The sequence below is a fragment of the Taudactylus pleione genome, unplaced genomic scaffold (assembly GCF_031769625.1).
Source record: "Taudactylus pleione unplaced genomic scaffold, aTauple2 ptg000403l, whole genome shotgun sequence".
NCBI classification, from domain to species: Eukaryota; Metazoa; Chordata; class Amphibia; order Anura; family Myobatrachidae; genus Taudactylus; species Taudactylus pleione.
The window spans coordinates 2,261,408-2,268,439 of NW_028284805.1; positions in this window are offsets into that span (position 1 = coordinate 2,261,408).

The following is a 7,032-nucleotide window of genomic DNA, read 5'->3' on the forward strand; positions in this document are numbered from 1 at the left end:
AAGCCAGTTGGGGCTGGCAATTATCTACATTATAATAGTGGACATTACAAACCCTGGATTACTAACATCCCAAAAAACCAGATTATTAGATTGCGTCGCAATTGCACACAAGACGCAGATTTTCTCTTACAGGTAAAAAACATACTTTCACAATTCAGAAATAGAGATTATCCTATTAAAAGAGGCTCAAGATTTGGCTAACACCTTAGTAGGATCTCAGCTCAATAAAGTAGATCACATCAACAAAAAGAGAAATAGAAATAAGGAAGATTTTCGAAACAATTTTTCAGTAAACTATTCTACTTCTATTACAAAAGAAAAAATTGCTTTTATTTCAAAATTTAATACAAAATCCAAGAAAATTAATCAAATCATTAAAAACAATTACGGAATTCTCAAGCAAGATACTATATTGAACTCTTGTATACATGATGAACCTGTTACCTTTAGAAGAAATACCAATCTCAAAAATTTGTTGGCCCCCAAGTGAATTAAAATCCCAACCAGAGACAGAGAAAAAACCAACTTCCTGGTTGCCCCCGAAACCAGTAGGCAATTTTTGTTGCAATAAGTCAGTCTGTCTGACTTGTAAGTATATGAAAAATAGATTTACAAGCATAACATCAAAAACCAACGGGAATACCTTTCAAATCAAACAATTTATTAATTGTGATTCTACTTATTGTATTTATGTACTAGAGTGTCCATGCTCCTTGCAATACATTGGTAGAACAACTCACTCATTAAAAACACGCTTTAGAGAACATAGGAGAAATATCATCAAAAAGATTCAAACACATAGTGTATCCCGACACTTCTCTAAACACCACGACGGAGATCCAAAAGGACTTTCGGTTGTGGCGGTATAGAGGTTCTGTGAAACCAAAAGAGGTGGTAATAGGATTAGAAAACTATGTCTAGGTGAATCTGCCTGGATTTTTAAGTTAGACACAATGCATCCAGGAGGTCTAAATGATGCCCAAGATTTTGCTTGCTTAGACAATTAAACCTCATCTGGCCTTTTATGTTCCACGACGACAATGTGAGATGACGTCTGTCGCCACATTTTTCTCCTGGCACATAGAAGGCCCTGTCAAAATACATATATATATTTTTTCACATCACAGCATGTTTTTATGTCATAACATGCCATCACAATGCCTTCATCTAATATATTTATGATCCATTCTAGGTGTTAAAATGCAAGAAAGAAAATTGTTAAAGGGATAACTTAAGTACATCAAGATCACTAATCTATCTTCTATAAATGTGTTTGAAAAAAATCTGTAGGAAAATTTATAATTATTTTGCACACCTCATAAATCTATTGTTCTAGACATATCCTACTCATAGAAAACATTTAACACAATTTTCCTCCCCTTCTCTTCTTCTTCCCTCCCTTTTCCTCTTTGTTTCTTCCAATCATTCCTTTTTGGTATGATGCTCAAGACCAATTTCTCATCTCACCCAATATATCTATATTTCTATTTATAGTTATGAATAAATGACTGTTTGTAAATATAATATCTATTCACAGCTCTATATGCAGGTCCATTGACCTGCATATTTACAAGTCAAATTAATATAATAAACTATTGTCGTATAATTTTCTCATTTTTGTTGAAAATAATGTAATACCAAATAAAATGTATTCATATTTATTTCTTACATTTTTAATATTATTTATTCATTTTATAGGGAACGTTTTTAATCTTATATATATATATATATATATTCTATATGTCACACACACATTCATATTTATATATTTTATATACATAAGTTAATTAATAAATAAGATTAAATGTGTGTAATTTCATACATTGTTAGAAATTCAGCACACACCCATTTTATACATTTGTATAGACAGGTCCGATATATTTTACCTATGTTTATAAAAAAAAAATTTGATATATCACATTTTTTTGATATATCACATTTCTGACATATATATATATATATATATATATATATATATATATATATTACATATTTTTTATTTTTCACATTCATTAAAGATATTTTTTTCAATATTTCCAATTGTCACTTTCAATCATTTTATCTATGTATAGCGATCATTATCCCGTTTTCTTTATCATTTATTATATGGTCAATATCATTATGTTGACAGTTTCATTACTTATCAACACCTATTAGTTCACCTATTAGTTCTATGTACTATATAAAACGCTGCGGAACACTTGTGGTGCCATATAAATAAAGGATAATAATAATAATAATAATAATAACACTCCTATTATTCAATGTAAATCATTTATTGGTGAATTCTGCGTGTTATCACACGTTTTTTTACAGCTTTAAAACTATATTTATCATGTCAAAAAGTTATTTTTTTCCATGTATTGTGCAATACCGCTGACAAGTTCATTTGGATTCAATTCAGCTGTTTTTGATCAAAGTAATTACAAAGGCGGACTCCAGTGAAGGATAAATACGGCAATTATCATTGTAATGTCAGGCTTGAAAAAGTCTCTAGAGAGACGAAACGCGTTGACGTCATTGCCGCCAAAGCCCTTCCACTGCATTCTACACACCTGTACCCTTGGAGAGATTCCAGAGCCAACCACGAAGCCAGACAGCGGAGACATTGTTCTCACGGAGTGCTATTATCCAGCCCCTAAGTGACTACATTGATCCCGGAGAGCGCTGCCATCCAGCTCCTGATAGCGGTAAGACACACACTCTCCCTACATCCACACGGAGAGAGGGAAATTATCTGTTTGCCGCTTATCCTTTATCTGTGTCAGCGGATATACTCTCCTACGGGGAGACTCCATAAACAGAAGTCTCATATTCCAACAGGATTTTACAAAGCAAACTATATGCTGGGACGCCAGCACGATTCATTGCTGTTTCATTTACCAACAAGCCAAATCCAACTTTTCAAGTTGCACAATACAGGTGTTAGAAAGCAGCATTTTAAACAGCATGCATAAAGACAAATCCAGTACTATTCCATCCACTCTGATGTGATTTGATCGAACTGATTTGTTACTTTTTAGCGGCTTCACACTTGCCAAATAGAAGATCCATCTTCTGTTACCAATTATTTATTTTGATACAACTGTTTCAATTATTTGTTTTTTCTTATGCTCAGTCCTCTTACATGTTTTGTGTATTGTATGATATCTGTGTAATTCATTAAGTAAAATTCATTTTTATTCATACATTGTGTGTTCCATTGCATTATACGAAATTTAATCTAGTCAGATGTGATCACAGCGCATTGCCTGTGCCGTTTTATTCTGGTTTCTGCTAGGGAGCCAATTTTTGATTGACCGTTTCTCTGCCACCTGAGGGTCTAATTGGCCCAAAATTGGTGTTGAAGTAAAGAATGGTTAGGGCTATCTATGCTTACTAGCGAATACATTTTAGCTCCCTGGAATCGGTAACCGCAAGCTTTCAAAATGAGGGAACATTCCCATTGACTTAAAGTGGGCCTGATTTCTGCTAGGTAGTCTTTTTGACCAACTGTTTCTCCGTCTAAATGTCCCAAAATTGGTGTGGAAATAGAGGGGTGTCAGGGCAATCCTGGCATACCAAACTTTAAATTTTAGCCCCCTGGGATCGGTAACAGCAAGCTGTCAAATTGAGGGAACATTCCCATTGACGTAAAGTGGGCCTGGTTTCTGCTAGGGAGACTTTCTTTGATTGACCGTTTCTCTGCCACCTGAGGGTCTAAATGGCCCAAAATTGGTGTGGAAGTAAAGAAAGGCCAGGGCTATCTATGCATACTGGCGAATACATTTTAGCTCCTTGGGATCAGTAACCGCAAGCTTTCAAAGTGAGGGAACATTCCCATTGACTTAAAGTGGGCCTGGTTTCTGCTAGGGAGACTTTCTTTGATTGACCATTTCTCTGCCTCCTGAGGGTCTAAATGGCCCAAAATTGGTGTGGAAATAGAGGGATGTCAGGGCTATCCCGGCATTCTAAACATTAAATTTCAGCCCCCTGGGATCAGTAAACACAAGCTGTCAAAGTGAGGGAACATTCCCATTGACGTAAAGTGGGCCTGGTTTCTGCTAGGGAGTCTTTCTTTGAATGGCCGTTTCTCCACCACCTGACAGTCTAAATGGCCCAAAATTGGTGTGGAAGTAAAGAAAGGTCAGGGCTATCTATGCATACTAGCGAATATATTTTAGCTCCCTGGGATCGGTAACCGCAAGCTTTCAAATTGAGGGAACATTCCCATTGACTTAAAGTGGGCCTGGTTTCTGCTAGGGAACCTTTCTTTGATCGACCATTCCTCCGCCACCTGAGGGTCTAAATGGCCCAAAAAAGTAGAGGGATGTCAGGGCTATCCTGGTATACTAAACATTACATTTTAGCCCCCTGAGATCGGTAACCGCAAGCTGTCAAAGTGAGGGGACATTCCCATTGACTTAAAATGGGCCTGGTTTCTGCTAGGGAACCTTTCTTTGATCGACCATTCCTCCGCCACCTGAGGGTCTAAATGGCCCATAATTGGTGTGGAAGTAAAGAAAGGTCTATTCATACCAGCCAATACATGTTAGCTACCTGGGATCGGTAACCGCAAGCTTTCAAAGTGAGGAAACATTCCCATTGACTTAAAGTGGGCCTGGTTTCTGCTAGGGAGTCTTTTTGACCAACTGTTTCTCCGCCACCTAAGGGTCTAAATGGCCCAAAATTGGTGTGGAAATAGAGGGACGTTAGGGCTATCCTGGCATACCAAAGTTTACATTTTAGCTCCCTGGGATCGGTAACCGGAAGCTTTCAAAGTGAGGGAACAAAGTTTTTTTAATTTGGAGTTTTGGTTTAAATGTATTCAGCGGACTAGGTATATATACGGCATACTCCGCAGATCATCTCAATTAAACATAATGGATCCATTTTGAGTGCATCATAATGACCTATATTATAATAAACTATAATAAATATGTTGGAGCAAAGAGTCACATGCGGATAAAAATAGATATACAATATATAATAGAGATTCAACCAAATAATGTTTTGAAAGAGATCTTTAATATGTAAAAGAGGATGCCATTCCAAGATTTCTCTATACCAGGGCATCTTTCTCTCATGTAGCATAATAGATTAATCTATTTTAAAAATATATCCTACAATGATTAGGACTTCTGGAAGAGAACAGAGTAAGAAAAATAGTTGTGATATCAACCATCTCATCCACCCCCAAAAGCACTGTCTTAAATTTATCCTTGACTCCTTCCTCTCCTTCAAACCACACATTCAGTATCTTTTGTAGTTTTGCCACTTCCATCTCCAAAATATTTCCAGGTTCAGACCCTTTCTCACCCAGGATACTACCAAGATCCTCATCCGCTCACTGGTCATCTCCAGACTGGTCTACTGTAACCTCCTCTTATCTGGCCACCCACCTTTCTCCAGTCCAATCTTTTCTCAATGTTGCTACAACTGCCTCCCCCTCCCCTTCAGAACCAAATTCAAGCTTCTTACAAAGCCCTCACCCAATCATCTATTTACATCTCTGACCTCATCTTCCGTCACACCACTGCCAACTCCACAAATGCATGCCGCCTCTCTTGCCAACTTACTTCCTCCCACTCTCATCTCCAAGATTTCGTCCATGCTGCTCCCCAGCTTTGGAATTCTCTCACCCCTATCATATTCTCTACCTTTCTACTTATCTTCAAGCGGGCTCTGTAGACCCACTTCTTCATTAAGGCCTTCCAGCTCTCATCCTAACCGGCTGCTCCATGCTTCTTCCTGTCTGTGTCACCCGTCTGTCTGGCCATCCCCTTTAAAATGTAAGCTCTTACGAGCAGGGTCCTCTTTCATCACATGCTTCACCTTGCCTTACTTATACTATAATTTACTCCTAACTCCGCATAACGCCACCTAACACTGGTTGCTGGCACCCTGCTGCTTATTTAAGTGTCATGATCGCTAAAGCAGCAATGTTTATAAACCATGTCCTTCTCCTGCATTTTGTACTGTTGCAAGTAACATGCAGGTAAGACAGGAGCCACCTTGAAGTGTAAGTGCACCCAGTTCAGTAATGGTTAAGCCCTCCACTGAGAATGAGCCAGGAATAGGACTCAACAAGACCTGGTGCAACTTGCAACAGTATTCTGTCTTAGGGGTATACCCCAAACACTCCAAAAGGTGTTAAAGGTAAATTTTTATGGAAGTTTGAGAATTCTATAGACATGAATGTCAGTGGTTTTCACCCATGAACATCTCCCAGCCATATTCCTTGCAATCCACAAGCAATTGTGCTCCTCTCCTGTAAATGCGGGAATTCAAAATTTGATTAGGACTATAAATTCCTATTGCTGTTGAATAATAGAGGGTGGCGGAGGACTGGAAGAAAACTGATTAACAAGATGTTTCAGAAGGGGAACCTCACAAACAGGGTGTCACGTCACAACTTGATTTGAACTTGAATCCAGAGTGGAAACAGGTGATGTCCGTAAAACGGTTTGCTGGTACTGAAATTGAGCTGGCCTTAGGGGGGTGTTATTCATGAATGAGAAGTACGATGGAGGAAACTCATTGTAATATATTGAATAAAACGTGGGATATATCGAACACTGGAACTGGGAACCAGAGGGAACTCTTGAACCCCAGGGACGGTAGGAACTCCAGCTGGGTAGGCAAGCAGGACACACAGTAACTGGAACCCAAGGTGGTAAGGTTGGAACCGAGACTGAGCTGGGTGGAAGGCAGACTACAAATAGAACTGCAGCAAAGCACTGAGGTAAAGGGAGCACAGGCGCTAGCACACAGCTTGCGCTGTGTATAACGTTGCACTGGCAACTAAAGGACCTCCAGACAGCCCTTAAGTACCATGGAAAGGTGCAGGATTGGTTGCTAGGACTCCCAGGAAGATGATGTGACTGGACTGGCTCACCCAGGTCACATGTCCAAATGAAAGATGGCGGCGCCCAGGAGTCAGCAGCGCTTGAGCACTGCCAGTCAAACCACCAGCCAGCTATCCTGCCTACCTCCCTAACAGGCCACCTGTACCAGCGCTACCTTCAGAAGCCAGAATCCCCGCTGAAGGGA